Genomic DNA, 17,655 nt, shown 5'->3' with positions numbered 1-17,655 from the left:
AGCAGACACCAAGCTACATTGTTTTGCTCTCCACCAACTCCTGAGAAACAACATGTGGCTTTTTAGCTGCTAAAGGCTACACATTCACCTGCTATTCGCTAGCTTTGTCTTTGAGATGTTTGGGTAGTCTACATTAGGTTTATTAGAGCTATTTTGATATAAAAAAGCAAAGCTGAACTACAACAATGGCACTGTTGGCAGTAAAACAAAACAATGAGCTGAAAGGAGCTAAAATGCTTTGTAGCAGTGAAAGGAAATTCAGATTTCGGTGGTATCTCTTGCTGGACTTGTCACTAGGAACAGCCCCTTTTGTTTCATAGTGAATATAGAAAAAATAATTAGTGCAGCTTTAATCTAAAAAAAACCCCAACCAAACTCTGTAGGACAATAGGAACTGGGAGCCATTGTTGTGACTGAGATATTTTCTGTGAATGTACAGACTGTACAGACTGTTACCTTAGACATGATTCTCATGGGAGAATTGGTAATCAATAATATGTGTCTCTGTATGGTTTAAAAGACAAAGACTTTTCATTCTGAACCACTCTACAGTTCGACAAATATGATATTTAAACCACCCTGTACATTTTCGGCATGCTGGTGGTACATTAGCAGTGATGTTCTTATAAAGCCTCTATTCTTTGGAGGAGTTTTATAACCGTCAGAACATTCATCCCTTTCAGATGGCCTTGCGGTTGGCTTCAGTCTGTCTGTCTCTAGATGGTCTGGACTTAAAGGAGGCTTTATTTTCATTACTGGAAGCAGAATCCTCCGACGCACCGGGGGTCGTGTTTTTCTTGTCAACAGCTACTGTTTTCTTTTGAGGCCTCACACTCTTACTGATAGAGCTGCAGTAGCATGAGGTGAAAAGTTTTCCCCACTGAGTGACATTTGTAGAGAAAAACAAAAAAATCCTTCATTTAAAGGAGAAAAAAGCCCTGTATGGTTCTCATTATCACACACAGAACCTTCAATTTATGAGCCATTCTCCCAGCTTACCTCCAAATGGACAGCTATACAGATGTTGCTGTTTTGTGAAATGAATGCCTGTTGCATGTGATGTAGTGGGACATAAATCATGTTCAGCTGCTTAAAGGCCCAGTATTCAAGATTTTGTGGCATCTAGCGGAAAAAGCTTGGCAGAAATGCAATTTAATATTCATCATTATGTTTCAACCAGTGTTTAATCACCTGAAAATAAGAATTGTTGAGTTTTGTTACCTTAGAATGATCCTTTATATCTACAAAGGGAGCGGGTCCTCTTCTATGGGGCCGACCATTGCACCTCCATTTCCTACAGTAGCCTAGAAAGGACAAACCAAACACTGGCGCTGAAGAGGGTCTTTCGCTTTATCTGCGAGTTTCAACACAACCGTAAGTTCTCCCGCACGCCTTAATGAGGATTGGTTATTCATTTGGTTGCAATCAGCAATAGAAGACTCCAAAGCTTACACTCCTTTAAGTCATCTAATTTAGACTCAGCCTCCTAACTGTGGCCCTCCAGCATCACAGCTGTGTGTGTAATATCCTGCAGATGTATGTAACCTATTTCAAAAAATAAGATATGTCTTGATTGAAGCAGGAAAATGGGTCACATACTTCCCCAGTCCTTTACCCATTACTTATTTTACTCACATTCAGTCTGTAACTGCTTTTTTCACAGAATTGCACTTTTTTGTTGTTCTTAAAAAAGCATGGCCCTCACTACAGTTACTAGTGTAGTTGATAAAGTAACTCAAGTTCAGCATTCTTGTCTGCTGGATGATTAATCATTTTTATTTCAGGCACACAGGATGGTGAAATTGTAGAGGCTGTTCCCAAATAATAAAAATAAATATAAAATTAGCTGAACATATTTGGCTACATGTCAATGTAGGAGGAATAATATTGAACGAGGAACGCAAAACATAAAACTGCCTTGCAGACGAAATTCTTTTGTTTTATTCTGAGTTTAGTACCATATCTGGCCACAACATTTATTTTAGCAAATCTGAAGCTATGTCATTTGGAACCCTACACGACACAGGTGTTTTGGATAGTTCTTCTTTTAGATTGTCAATTTCTGGTTTCACCTATCTGAGAATAAAAATGCCCCCAGATTTGTAGGATCTGCAGAAATTTAATTTTGCCCCAATTTGCACATAAATCAAAAGGGACCTTGAATGATGGACCACCATTGTCCTCCATGGGCTGAATGAGTCTTATGAAGAATAATATCCTCTCTTCAATTGTATATACCCTGTATTCCTGTGTACTAACCCAGGAAAATAAAAAAGCACTTAGAAAAGGCATTCTTTAAATTTATTTAGCATGGCAAAAAAAACCTAGAGAGATGTGACAACCTACACAGAGGAACAGATATGAGTGGTCTTCCTATGCCCAATTTGGCATTTTATAACTGGGCCTGTCATGCTCACCACTTCTGACTATGGTTACATGGTGAGTGCAAGCCCAGGAATCAATGCATTGACTCCTAGGCTTGTTGCCCACACTCCCCATCCCTTGGAGTGTGGTCACTTGTAATGAAAATAATATAAATTCAGAAGCAAGGTGCAATTTTATTATCTACAACAGTATCAGAGTCTAGCAGAATATGACTAAATATGTGAAATCCTCAAGGTCTTTTATAGTTCAAAATCCTGAATTTCCTGCATTCACCGGCTCATTAGTGTTCTCTTCTAGGCATGACGGGGAGTCATTTACTTGGTGACTTATTTAAAGATAATGCTCTTCTGTCCTTCCAGCAGTTACAAGAGACATTTAAGATTACCAAGGAACATTTCTTTGGATATCTGCAAATGAGGTATTTTAGATCTTCTCAGGTTAACTACCCTCGTAGTGATTTAGAGAGATTTATCTTGGAGTGCCGAAATGAAAGACATTTTATATCATCATTTTATTCCCTTCTTGGTTCCTCTGACACATACAAGTCGCCAAATATTTCTCATAAAATGGGAAAGAGATTTATGTACTGATTATATTGAAGATGACTGGCAGGCAGTTATAGACTTGATCAGAGCCACGCTCAGGGAGACTCGATACACAGTTTTTCACAGGCTGCATATCACCCCTCTTAACTTTTACAAAATAAATTGTTCCCTTACTCCTATATTCATTAAGTGTCATTCTGATATGTATTTATACTGCTTCTGGGAGTGTAAATTAATTTCCAGATTCTGGGCATGTTTTTCATTTTTTCGTTTCTTCATTTTTCATAACAATTAAAAAAGGCCCTGGTGCTTTCCTCTTGGGCCTTCCCTTCAGAGGACTGCATCTCGCTGCATCACACTACAAACTTTTTGGGAAGTTCTTTTTAAATTGCTCGAGAGTGCATCTTGTACAATTGGATCAAAAACTTCCCACCAAGTGTTACCCTCTGGTACAGAGAGATTTTTAACACCCACCCCTGTGTAAGATTACAGGCTGTCGAAACAGAAAAAGATGAGCTGTTTCTGAAAGGTTGGCCACCTTTCCAACATAATTTACCTGCAGACCTGAAAACCTAGGCACTTTTCCACATGGAAGACCCCTCTCATAACTGCAATTATGGGGCACGCAATATGATACTGCTTCTAATGGCTGGTTACCTTAAACTCACAAATACATATAGTGGGCTCTAAACAATGTTACTTAATAATATAATATAATGACCTACTTGTTAGATGCCTGCTTAGATTTACTTCTGTGACTTCTTTTTTCTTGCTAATTTATGTCTCTGTGTTTTTGTTGGATGTGCTTTATAGTGGTCTGCGGTGTGGGGGTGGGGGTCATTGTGCACTGTTGTGTGCTGTTCCTTGTTTAAACTCAACATAAAGCATTTTAAATATAAATAAATATAAGATCTGATGATGTTGTAGCCTAATGAAATCATGTGTGCATCATAATTAGAGCCTTGAATGAAAGGCTTTGTGATACTAAACAAAGCTGTTGTGCATTGTTAAAGGACGGCTCCATATGTGTTTGGTTTTTTTGGTGGGGTGTTTGAATGGAAATACCTACTCAGCTCAGAGTTTATTTTTTAAACCTCTAACCTAGGGACATGAGTCAGAATTTTTGGGTTTTAACACATATGGAACACTACTGGAAAGCTACAGCATGAAAAACCTAAAATGCCCAATGTATAATTTGGCTAATGGGGGGAGAGGCAATAAAATGTGTGTTGGGGTTAGGGTTCAGATTGCCTGTGGATTCAAAAAGAAATGTGTGTTCACTAATGAAGTGAGCATATTGGTAATATTCAAAACAAAGTAAAAAAAAAGGGGGGTAAAAAAAGAGAAGAAAAGGAAGGTCAATTTTCAGTAGATAACGACGAGTTGGAAGATGTCTATAATGACGGCACCTAAAAATACTTGAAAGTGCAGATGTAATACACCCACTCTTCCTGAAAAGAATATGAATAATTATATTAATATAATGGAGGAGCAATTTTCTAAAAATGGAGCCCTGGTCCTATTAGAGACTACTTCATTTTAATGGGGAAAATAAAGCCGCAATACAGAGACAGGACTGCTGTTCACATAAAAACCATTTTTTGATAAATGTCAGGTTTTTCAAAATAAACATTGAAGTAAAATGTAAATATTGAGTGAGGAAAAACTTCAAAAAACCCTCTTTGCTCTCCCTTAAAAAAATCAGAGTAAAAATTAAAATGATATATCCCCTCCCCCTTTTCCAACCCCGCCCCTCTGCCTAATAATTTTCTCACACTCCCTTACATTTCTCGAGCATTAGTTATGTAGTGGAAGAAGGCGAATAATAGGGTTAGGAGCTACAATTTTGAAAAGGCAGGTTCACTTTCAACGTCCTGCCTCTAAATCACTGTCTTGAATGAACAACTTCACTAAAGATACCTGGATGAGCAAGGTTTATGTGGCCATTCATTAGACAGGCCACGAGTGCTTGGCTAATATTATGTCACAGGTAGGGTTTTTAACAAAGTACAAGGCCACATTTCAGTCTTTTTTTGCTGCTTTCAATATGAAGGACAGTGTTTGTGCATCTTGAGGCCCTCCCTCACTGCTTTGATCGTTCACTTTCAAAGACTGCTGCACTACAAGCACCTGGCTCTTCCTCACGGTTTAAAAGGTGTAACTATCTAGCAAAAATGATAATAATAGTTATTTCCCATCTACCGCTGTTTGCAAGGTGGGTGTTAACATGGAATGGGGGACATCTGAACATGACCATTATGTTGCATAACAGAAATGGAGGAAAGAATTCACAAGAGGTTAAGACAAAACAACTTAGAAACAACTTAGAGATGATTCCTCAGCTCATCTACATTTAATTTTAGGCACCAAATTGAAGGAGATTTCAGCTTGTACACCTGGCTGCTGATGTACATGTTACATGTATCATTTCAGAACCTCCTGGTGACAACACAGACTGAGCTATATGGTGGCTGTGCCTCCTCCAAGTCAACATAAGTACCTTCATAAAATAGCAACACGCCTGGAGAGAGCACTGTCTGAAGGACAAATGTGGGGAACAAATGTCCTTTTACTTGCCATCCCTCCGAAACTTGTGGGCTTCATAGCTAGGTTAGATGGAAACCACAGTAAACCCACCTACCATGACTGCTACACCGCTGCTTCAAAACTAATGCTCTTTCCCTTTTCGTATATTCCTGTATCCTGTCAGCAAATGAATTTAGGAGCTTAGTGGCTATAGCAAGTCCCCTGAATAAACAAATTCCAGCAGCTCCGGTAGTCAAAGCGTCAGCAGCACCACCTTGGCTAACATTCATGCCCCACTCCCCCTCATTTAAATGGTAAAACCTTGTGACAAGGCTGAGCTCTCTCAGTGAACATTTCTTATAGGCTATAGTGTTGATGAATTTCTAGTTGTGTTGAACAAATTACTGGCAGAGATTCAGACTATAGAGCAAGTTCTTTTTGCGCCTTTTCACTGTTACGTGGCTGTATGTCAGTTCTGTGAGAGTGGCCCCTCCAGATGCTTTTTATTGCTGCCGTAAAGTCGTTGCGGCCTCAGCTAATGGCACATACCCTTACAAACAGTGTAGAGGAACATATTTCAATCAGGGAAGACACCACACTTCAATGGATGTTTATTTCAGTAATTAAAAGATCTTTGACTTTGACCCCCCATCAGTAAAATCAATTTATAGGGGTGAGACCCTATAAATTGCAGTCATTCCAGAGAGCCCCAGGGAGCCATTGAAGGGGCGCTGACACCAGTGGTGGAGAGAAGAAGCAGCATACACAAGTGCAGTGACAACGCGGGTGTCTGCCCTGAGGCCATAGGGGACTCAAAAGCTTCAGGTTCACCATGTGGCATTTGGGTTGTAGTAAATTTCATAAATTGTAAATGTGTTTGGTGATACTTAGCATCTCCAGCATAATGTCATCTGAAATGATTTGGCCTAGAGGTGAAATCCACATCATTACCTAATCTCATGACCATGTGTAGCAAATGGGCTCAAGTTAAAATCTTGTCTTCAAAAACTCAAAAACAAAAACTTGGTTATTTCAGTTTATATTTGTATATACATGGCACAGACCCCAAATTTCTTTAACTTGTGGTTAGTCAAATGACCAATAATTAATTAATAATTACCACCTAATATATGTTAATACAGGCCCACATCTCATTTTTCCCCAGGGCATATGCAGTGGGTTAATCTGGCCCTGTGTGACAGGTATGCTACTTTAAACATTCTGGTAACACATATGCACTACGGTGACTGTTCAGTGTTTTAGCCCTCACCTTACCTCACCTTCAAGAGCCTTTACTATGCAGAAGACATAAATATCACAAATAACTCAGAAATCATAATGATTGAAATACCTTAGTTAATTAATGTATTGTTCTTGCATTAAGGTATCCATGAAATGCTTGTATATTCCTGATAGTTCTTGAGGTATTATGTGAATGAATGTACCCTTACCATAAAGTAAAATCAATACTCTACAGCCAGCTTGATCATTAGTGGACAGAAAAGGCATAACTTATGCATGAATTTATTGGATAATACAACCAGAGACTGTATGGAGAAATGTTAATGATAATTGCCTTCCTGTAATTGCCTTCCTGTATCAGTTTGTGTAAATTAATTATTTCAGAGCAAACTATATAGCTTGACAAGTGGCTTCACTTCAACATTAGAAAGATACACACAGGTTTGCAATAACTTCAGTATTAGTTGAGATATAAATATGACATCACACTGCTAATCTGATGTTCTTTCGTAAACATGACCAATCTGCACTGATAGTCTACAATAGGTTTTTTGAACTATTTTGAACACAACACTGATGAGAGCCCTGAGACTCAACCAAAATAGTAAAAGCGCAAAACAGGAGACCCAAAACAATCAGCTAAAAAACACTAAAACTCTCTTTCACACATACACATAATCATTTGATCTAATGTTAATGTTAGAAGTATTGATTAGAGCAGCGTAAATCAAAACTACATGAAAGCTGTATTCACAACCTGCTATTTTGCAATTTTCAGTCAATCTTCGGTCACCAAAAGAAGTGGAAGTCCAAATGAAATTTTTTTATTATTTTATTATATTTAAGTTATTATAAGGAAAGTGTTGTAGTGTTACATGACATATTTAATGCTGTTGAAGCAGATTTTCAGCCCTACTAAGAATATAATTTGGTAAAAACACTGAACACACAAGGCGTTGTAGCATTTAAATGGAAACGCATGAGGCTATTACAAAGTATCCAATCATTTGCAGCATTCACCTGACAGCACTGTTATCGGCTTTCACTTCAGGGTTGACAAAAATATTGGTGTGGGGATGAGTTATGGTTACAGTGGAAGTAAAAAGTGGTGACATGGCACACTACTCTCCATAAACATACACTGAGTGGCAGCAGGAGGGAACTAACCTTTTGTTAATGCTACACGATTTCCTTCATTTCTGCGGCAAACCACAGAGCCAAGAGGTCAGTGGTGTGGCTTCAACACAAAGACTCTCTGTTCCCTGAAAACTTCTATCCTGTTAGAACAACCTATACAAGCCAGACACTCAGAGGTCCTCCGGCTCAGCTCTGCTGGGGGCCTCGATGTTATATGTTTGCAGTGAGACTGTTTTCTAGCTGTCACGTTTGCAACTCAAGCTTCTAACCATGAACTATGACATAACACCAAGTAAAGCCCCCCTCAGGGACATCTGCCTGACACAATGGCCCTTTTGAGATGTAGAGGGCAAAATTCAAGGGTCACTGGTACAGATGAAGTGTGGCGGGTATAGGCATAATAATAAACTGTCCAAAGAGAGGCATGCAGTTCAGTTGGGAGGTATGAACATGCAGACTGGGGGTTTCGTGTAGGCGAGTCATCAGAGTCTTCAAACCCACTGGGAAGTGTGGGTGGGGGAAGTGACTAACATTTTCCCTTTACTCAACAACTACTGTTGAAGTGCCCTTGAGCAAATAACTTAATCCTCAGCCAATAGAAGTAGTGGAAAGCTGTGTGAATGTGTCTGGGTGGAAATGAAGCATGAAATCTGTAAAATCCTATTATTTTTTATTTGATTTTGGCAGCTTTTTAAGGGTCTCATTGTTATAGTATTTTTTCACCACATTTCCCAAAGATCACATCAATCTCAAGTCTGTTCTTGTGAAATATTTGTCTTTTTATTGATTAATTGATTGAATGAATGATTGGAGAAGTTCCAGTCAGCCACAGTGTTTAGCTAAAGCTTATTGCCCAGATGCATTTATTCCACAATGAATACAAATTGATAGTCAAATATCATTTTCTCTTACTCAACTTTGAGAAAACTGAAAGAACCAACATAGATAGTCCAACATAACTGTGCTGTTCCAAGTGAAAAACAACCATGGTTTCTTGAGAGAGGAACATTGTGTGTCAACGCTGTCGCCAATTTATTAAAGTGGCCAGCCTTGGTACTGCCACTCAAAAATACCATGTGCCCCAAAAAAACGTTCCCCCAAAATAAAGAAATAATTATGGTATGGCTAAGAAGGTAAATTATTACTTTTATTTAAATAAGTGCATAATCACACCTCAAAGTAAAGAAAATAAGATGAGCGAGCATGGCAAGGAAAACAGATGCTAATGCATGTGCGCTAGGTGAGAAATTCTTATTGGAATGATAGGGTGCCATTCTGGAGTTGGGTATCTAGTTGTCTTTGTACATCCATAGAACCAACAGTAATAGAACGTTCTTTCTCTTACCTCTTCATTTTACAGAGACCAACAAACTTACTACTGTTCACACATGGAAACATTTCAATACACATCTGTTAAAGTTCAAAATTCTCAAAGAATAAGCGAAACAGACTATATCTCATGCTAGCTAGGCTGTTGTTCTATTTGCCAACATGAAATGACGAAAACTAGCAAGATAATAATAATCATGACATCAAACCTTCGGAGAAAGAATGTGAGATAAATATTAAAATAGAAATATTTTTTTCAATCCATTAAATAGAAAAATTGTGAATAAAGGTACGGCTGTTACTGACATAAAAGTCAAAAAGCTGTAAAAGGAAGCCGGCTCTTAGTAATGTTAGCTTATCTGTTATAAGTTATAAGTTATAAGTAGCAATCAATAATAGTAACCAATAAAACACATGAAAACCAAGCAGATCATAAGTTTGTTTGAATAGCCTGAACCCTCAGTTTAATGTGTTTATCTGACATTGCTTTTCATCATGTTAAACTCTAGAAGCTGTTCAGCTTACATCACTGTTTAAATATGGTGATGGGCTTTGATGAGGTCCTTCTGGTGGGCTGAATCAGAGGGAGCTGAGGTAACTTCTGGCTTACAGCTTCTACTAGCTGAGGCCATGTGTGGTGACCTGTAGCTGGCCCTGATCACATGCTGGGAGACACACAGACCAACATGATGACTGATCTCTCTTTGTGACACAGTCCTCTTAACGTAGGGGTATTTTCCCATTGCATCAGGAGCCTCTGGGGAAATGGTTAATCCTCTCTGAAGATTGATATGACTCTGGTTTCGTCTGCTTCCGCTGTTTCCTCTGTTATATGGTTCAAAGAGCCACTGAGTTATTTTCAGTGACATGCAGTTAAACATTGAATCTATTGTCTACTTTTCCTATGATATCACTTGTGTTGTCAGCTATTCAACAGATTGCTCTTTGCACGCAGACTCAGAGTTCTCATCAGCCTCAATTAAGTCAACATATGGCAATTATTATAGATTAGTATCTCCCATCGGCAGGGCTAATTGGAGAGGTCTGATGGCATTCTGCATTGGCCATTAGTGTTGAATGGGGTTTAACAGGACTAAAGCCTAACCTAAGCCTCTGCAGTGATTTATGCTATCAAATTAGGAGCGTCAGGCAGTGGGACCAGTTTCAAAGCCTCCCTCTACACTCTAGACCAAAGGCTGATAGATTCATTAGGCGTCCACTTCTTTTCATCTGTTTAATTGCCACCATTAATCAAAATTAAATCTCCCCCCTGCACCACTGAGCGGAACCAGAAGGTGACGGCGCTCACTTGCGCCTGCCTTTACAGCCTCTGTAAAAGTCTCCAATCTCAGCACACCTACAGTGGCCGTGGCTTCAGTTGCACTTTACTTTTCCCATAATTGTTCCCACTGGATTTGGCAGAAGTTGCTAATGATCAGATAAGTGTTCGAACGTGGCTTCATGGGGTGAAGTCATGTGTTTTCTTTGTGTTCCAGAGGTCAAACCAGTGGGGTGAGAGAGTAGGGGGGGAAGTTGGATGTCTTGTCTGGGGACTGCAATCCAATCCTCAGGCCCTTCTGTCTCCCCACGTCTGTGGATTGAGTTTTAGAGTATTGTGAAATTGAGATAAATTTACAGTCGGCTGCTTGTGAGCGAAGTTTCTGAAAGCCCGCTGGGAACACAGAAAGTCTTGAAAAGTAATAACGCCAAGGCATGCCGGAATAAGCTGTAAGTGTGTAGCTGATTGTCTTTAAGTAATGCTGCGTGTCAGTGGCAGGGCTTGCTCCTGTGTAGGGTTATTTGATCCGGAACCAATGCTAAATAATGGTCTTTGACATACTGCTGCTACATCTTCTGACAATCATTTTTCAACAAATCTTATGGGTACATGTCATTGCCCTTTGAAAATATGCTACTTTACACACTGCCACATCTATAGTTAAAGTTGGCCTCATCAGTGTTTCTATATTAACAATGCCAGTTTCACTCAGAAATTAACCCAGGGGAAGAGTTAGCACCCAGCTAATTAACACAGTGGAGCATTTAGCAGACAACGAATCAGATATATGTCTCAGGATTTGGTGGAGAGCAAAGTATATCTGAAAGGAGTGTGAATATTGGACTCATACTGTATCCATAATGTGGTCAAATGTAGGCCTGTCACAATAATTATTGACTTATCATACAATAACGTAATTATCAGCATCATCATGTCCATATATGAACTTATCATATGATACATGGATATGACCTTGATCATTTTTGGTTAAGGTTGAGGAAAGATGGCGGTCATGTGTTAAAGAGACCACAGTCTATTATGTCAAAGTTACACAGATTGTATGCTGGACCTTCCATCCCGACCTCCTTCTTTCATGTTTGTTCAACGGTACAATAGTGTCTCACTACGTTTGCCATTGAGATAAAAAGCTATATATCATGTAACCACAACAGGTTACTTACTTACTGAGTACATTGGGTTAGGTGTAACTGTTTAAGAAGTCTCTCACAGTTCCTTAAAAGACCTGTGTTCTTGTACAGAGGGATCATTTCATACAAGCACATTGACAAAAACAGCAGTTGGTCTGAACTACAGATTTAATTTCATGCATGTGTCTCAGCTAATGATAGTGATACTATAAGTAATGTTGGTTGTGTCATTAAAGATCACACAGGGGTTTCCAGACAGTGTAAATTATTGGTCATCTGTTATCTCATTTCCCATTCCTGGTTTAGAGAAGTTACTCTAATTAGTCTTAGGTTACCCAAGTTGTCCTGAAATGGATTTTTACATCCAATCATTGCCATATGTTTTCAGCTTCAAAATGATTCCTGTCACTTATCAATTTCAATATTTAGATAGAGACCACCAGGCTTTATCTAATACATCTATTGGGCTTAACAGTATATCTGTCAATATCAAAATGGATGTGGAAAACTACTAAAGTTGGGAGAAATCCCAAGATAGGTCATTAGAGTAACCGTTCATTGTACCTTTCTAACTGTTCCTAGCACTGAAGAGTAGGATATGAGAGTTATCGATTACACTTCACCTCTCTTCTCTCGGCATGGTGAGGTAATTTAAAATAGGTGGGATTGCTCTTCAACTAGCCTCATACTTAACTCCTTGGTGCTGTATTTGGAAAGGGATGAATATCTCCAGGCACCGTCTTTTTTTTTTTTTTTTTTACAAGCTCTCGAATCTGGAACACACGCAGCCCTCCAGCTGGCTCAGTTTATGGTCAGTCATCCCATCCTACTTTACCGAAAACTTGCAGACCTCACCTCCAAAGAAACTGTGTCATCCAAGCTTATTCAGGCTGACCAGAAATGCCGTGAAACATTTCGACTTTTTCCAGGGAATGGAGTAATAACCAGTGTGCAAACTTGGGTGTGCTAATAATGCAAGTTTAGATGTCTTGGTATGCAGGAAGTAACCGAAAGTGCAGATGCGTGGATAATGAGCAGTCACACAGCTGACCTATAAAAAATAAAAAAAGTGAAAGATGTTACTCCTACGCTCCACACAAGTAAAAACACTTTCCACTGACACGTTGAACCAATGTCCCTTTTCCTACAGTCGTTTTTGTAACAGTTCACACTAATTAGTAAATGTCTGAGGCTCTGGCATATCCAACAACACTTCATTGTAGATTCACCATTCATTAATCCATTTATAATGTTTTTCTTTCATCCACAAAATGACTTGCCTGAGAAAAGAATTTTCACAGGTCACTTGAGGTCACTTAATAGTCGACGACCATATTAGCTAGTGGCTCTACGCAGCTATAACTTCAACCTTACATACTGTTCATATTCTTCAGCCTTGCAGTATGTTCTTAGTAAATGACCCGGTCTAAGAATCTGTATCAAATTTTGAACCACAGATCTGTTTAGAAAGCATCAATAGTCGATCTGACTGATCAATACATTGGTTATTAAACCTTGATTCATGTTTCAGAGAACAGAGAGAGTGTATTTTTTATCTTTTCCACCAAAAACAGCTCCTATCACACAATATCATGTCCTATTTGACCTAAGACATGAAAATATAACATAGCAATAATGATGGAAATGTATTTTATAACTTTATGGAAGTGTGGGGTTTATTGTATAATCATTAGAGCCATCCTCATAAAAAGAAATCCTCATAACTACTATCTTATTAAAACTATGAACTATTCATTTCACTAAAACACATGGACATAGATACAGCTCAGATTTGTCCCAGAAGAGCCTCAATGGACAAAAATGTGTAGCACCTATACAAAAGTATAACATTTAAAAATATTTTCATTTTTGTGCATTTTGGGCCATTTCAGAAAAAGTCGTCAAATTTCAGAGTAAAAGACATTTGTTTTTATAGCTGTCAAATGTCTAAATGGGTCAAATTTGACCTGAACAGTACATAAGGATTTAGTATGTGTGTATAAAAGCGTCTGATATTAATCTAAACTGATCATAACTGAAACTGTCAGTTTTACTATTGTTTGTACCGACAGTACTCATGAAAACAACACTTTCATGTTAGATACAACATGTGTGAATGTGATACAACACATTTCAGAAAATGTCACATGTCTATCCTTTACAACTCTGAAGGCCTCTCCAGTCTGCCTGCCAGCTCTTCTTCTTCTTAAGTCTCCTGCGTTGTATGAGTGGGTGGTGGGTTGCTGGTTACTTTGTGTTAAAGGGAGAAATTACGATATGAGAATACAACGTTCTATCGGAAACCAAGACAAACCTAGAATCTGCAGGAAAAACAATGAGAGGAAGGCCAGTTTTAGCACATTAACAGGTGTAAAGTATGTTTAAATGCTATTTCAGATTTTTAGAGGTGGTTAAAAGGTGGTTATGTGCTTTGACCCTCCACTCCAGCCCTGCTTGTTGTATATGACAGACAAACACTCTGGAAAACATGAGCACTTGTACTCAAGTTAAATACTTGAACAGTCATTGGACTTCCTCCCTGTGCACATGTGAGTACTGTTTCTTTTGTAAAGAAAGATGACCCTCCGGGCTGCAGGTGTTCGACTTTTTTTTTGGCTATTTTCTCCCCCTTTTTGGATGTTTTACAATACCCTGTTTGGCCTGGAGGTCCAGCACAAATGACTGAGGCAGTGGAATTACGGCACTGATTCATGGTTTATAAATAGAATGCATCCTTTTTTGCAGAATCCTTTGTGCTTCCTATCAGCTGGGCAATGATGTCAGAGGAGTCGGGGAAGCCCTGGATCTGCCGCGGTCAAAGCCAGTGGAACAAAGCCACATTGGCGGGGGCTCGGGGGGAGAGAGAGGAGGGGGGTGGAAACCCAGCTGTCTGCCTCACAGTGCCACTATTGTCTCCTCGCCACTGTACTCAGACTCTGCTCTCTCAGCTCCCATCGTCTAGCATGAACAGGATTACCGAGCTCGGTCTGTCTCAGAGCTTCCGGACAGACTCAGCATCCTGTTTGAACTTCTTAAAAAACCGACTGTGGTACTGAGGGGAAGCTGACTGGTCACTTCTGTTCGGCCTGGTGCCCACTTCTAGATTTCCATGAATTCCTTCGAGACTGTCATCATGAGATTAAAGGTATATTATGCAGGGATTTGCACAATAGCACACATCCTTGGGATTAAATGAGATTCCATTTTAATACTGTGTTAAATATCAGGCAACCCCCTCAACCCTCCTCTGGCTCCCTGCACACATTTTGACTCTGTTTCAGGTTAGGATTTGCTTTCCTTAACCAATGAGGGTTATTTGTTTTGTGTTTTTATGTAAAAAAAATAAATTAACAAACCTGAACTGGATCTATTAGATCCTTTTGTTATTAATATAAAAACTAAAATATTTCCTTAAATCAGAGTGAAGCCCCCATCCTCACAGCAAAATGAAGGACAGCATGACCTTGTTTTTAGTCATACTAGCGGTAGCTCCAGAGATTGCAATGTTGGTCCAGATTAACACAACACAACAAACACTGGACATGTTGCAATTACATTTTGTACAGTTTTGTACATTTATCATCCCCAGAAGATAAATCTCACAGACGTGGGCGGCACCACCATCAGGTCAAAATTTTGATTTGTTCAGTATTTTGGTTTATGAACAAATACCTGAAAAACTGTAAACTGAAACCTGTAAAACTGAAAAGACATTCCCATCAGCCTCAGCCAAAGCACAATTATGCCATGGACACTATTTGTTTAATTCCATGGTGGTGGAATGTTTCAGCGCACTATACAGTGGATATATTTACACAATCAACATTTGGACACTCAAATAAAATGGAGGGTAAATGTAGCGCACTATTTAGTACATAGGGAGTGATTTCAGACACAGCCTTGGTCCTCATTCCAAAAATTCACAAGCATTTCATTAACATTATTCCCCAAAGTAGTGTAACTGTTTAGCCAGTTCAAAATCATCAGTAGCATAGATCTTCTGAAATGGGATCCTGGCTCATAAAATTCCGAAAGTGGCACAACTGGCCTACAAACTAGTTGCAATGTCACAAATCATGCTTCAGATTTAAACTTTCCTTCTTAAGCAGATTGATGTGAAAACAGTCAAACTCTGCACATACATGATTCTGCACAGTACAGCTCAACCATAATCATATTTGGCAATAAGGGAAAACCTGGAACAAGATAGTATTCTATAAAATAGGAGCACTTGTTGGCATTTGTGGCTCTAGGAAAGAAATAAAGAAGTTGCTATGTGTTGTCTGCCACCTGTGCTGTTGTTGATACGCCCTTGAAGGTGACTGGGTACATTTAGTGGAGAGAGAGTAAGAAGAATGGTGGGGTCATCACTTATTGTTGCCCCATGAGCCTCATAGTGGCTTAATTTGGCCATTCCTATGTTGTAAAGGGACCACAGAATGAACAGTCAATATGAATAATGCCATCATGCAACTTTAGGCTTCATTTTACTATCCTAAAATACTACTATCCTTCTTTTAGCCACAGTATCTATGAAACGTACCAGTCCCAGTCTGATACTGGTTCCAAAATGTCATATCTGTTAACCACAAGTCCTTGAACTCTATGTCTGTTCCTGTGCCAGTGGGAAGTTGTTGGCTTGTGTCCTGCCAGAGGTCTGGTCCAGTTATTATCCAAGCAGAGAGAACAGAGCGCTGTAAATCATTTCCCATGCCTCCCCTCCAGAAGCCAGTTCCTGCTACCGCTCCCATGCATGTCTGGCCTGCGGAAGAAGCAAAAGTGTGGGACAGTTGTCAAGGGAGTCGCCACTGTTATGTAAGACCTCATCCCAGTGTACTGACTCCAAGGCAATTGTAAATCCACATGGCACAGACATTCATACACTTTATACCTGCAGATAAAAATTGGCAAGACACTTCACTGCACAGATGGCAGTGTGTGCACCGCGATTCAATTAGAAATGTAATTTCAGAGATGTAATTGTCCAGCTGTGCAGTTTACCATTGTGATTTATGAGTTCAACACAGGGATTTTGTTATAGTTTTTAAAGTGGAAACAGCATAAAATTTTATGATACAATTTTTGAATATCTGGCTATTAGAAAGATGTAACTCATTTTTTTGTCACATCATTTGATATTCTTCACAACTTTATGGCTTTTCCTCAGATTGCTGTCAGCTGTACATACTATCAGTACCCTAGAGATGTTCCCAGTTTTGAATGCGATATTTGGAAAATACAAGGTGCGGTCCACTAAAAGTCATTTTATATTTGCTTTTTGCCTTGTTTTAAACTCTCAAACTGGTTTTTGTATGTTGTTGCGCTTCACATTTAAAGGAGGTGGTGATTTTTATGTTCTCTTATTACTCTGTGCCTCTGTGTACCTCTATTGCTGTACAGAAATGATTAAATAAACATCAATGAACCCAACAGCTGCACAGGGTGACATGTTCCTTCATCACAAAGAATATGGGCACAGTAGCATGTTTAGAAATGGCTCCAAAGACTAATAACAGCAATCATGTTTACAGTCTCTGGAGAGTAGTTCTGGGTAAGGCAGGGGCTACTGAGCTTGTGTGGCAGCATGGTTCTGTTTACAGTGTTTCCTGAGCTTTCTGTGCTCCATATCACATTTTGTACTTGAGTTTACGAGAAATTTGACAGTCTGAGCACAAGAAGAAATGGTTGGATGTGACGGATTCATAGAAGCATACTTGTATGAAATGGAGTGTTCTAACATTACCTTGGTCTTGGTTGTAAGTATTGATGTCAAAGCTTGGATTCTTTATTGTCTCAAAGCCAGTAACAGAATAAAAATGCTGTTTCTGTTGTGTAATTGTGTGGTACAACATCTCTACAACCAGGTACAAAACACTAACGCTGTCAGAACCATTATATAAAATAACAATAAATAATAAACTACCAAATTCTTTGTAATAAAGGAACATGTCACCCAGTACAACAGCGTGGCTCACTGACATATTTTTAATAGTTTTTGGACAACAGTGGAGCTCTATGGCACACAGTACAAATGAGGGCTAATATATTAGCATTAGGTGTTGGC

The sequence above is a fragment of the Scomber japonicus genome, chromosome 9, assembly GCF_027409825.1.
Source record: "Scomber japonicus isolate fScoJap1 chromosome 9, fScoJap1.pri, whole genome shotgun sequence".
Lineage (NCBI taxonomy): Eukaryota > Metazoa > Chordata > Actinopteri > Scombriformes > Scombridae > Scomber > Scomber japonicus.
This window is presented reverse-complemented; position numbering follows the sequence as displayed.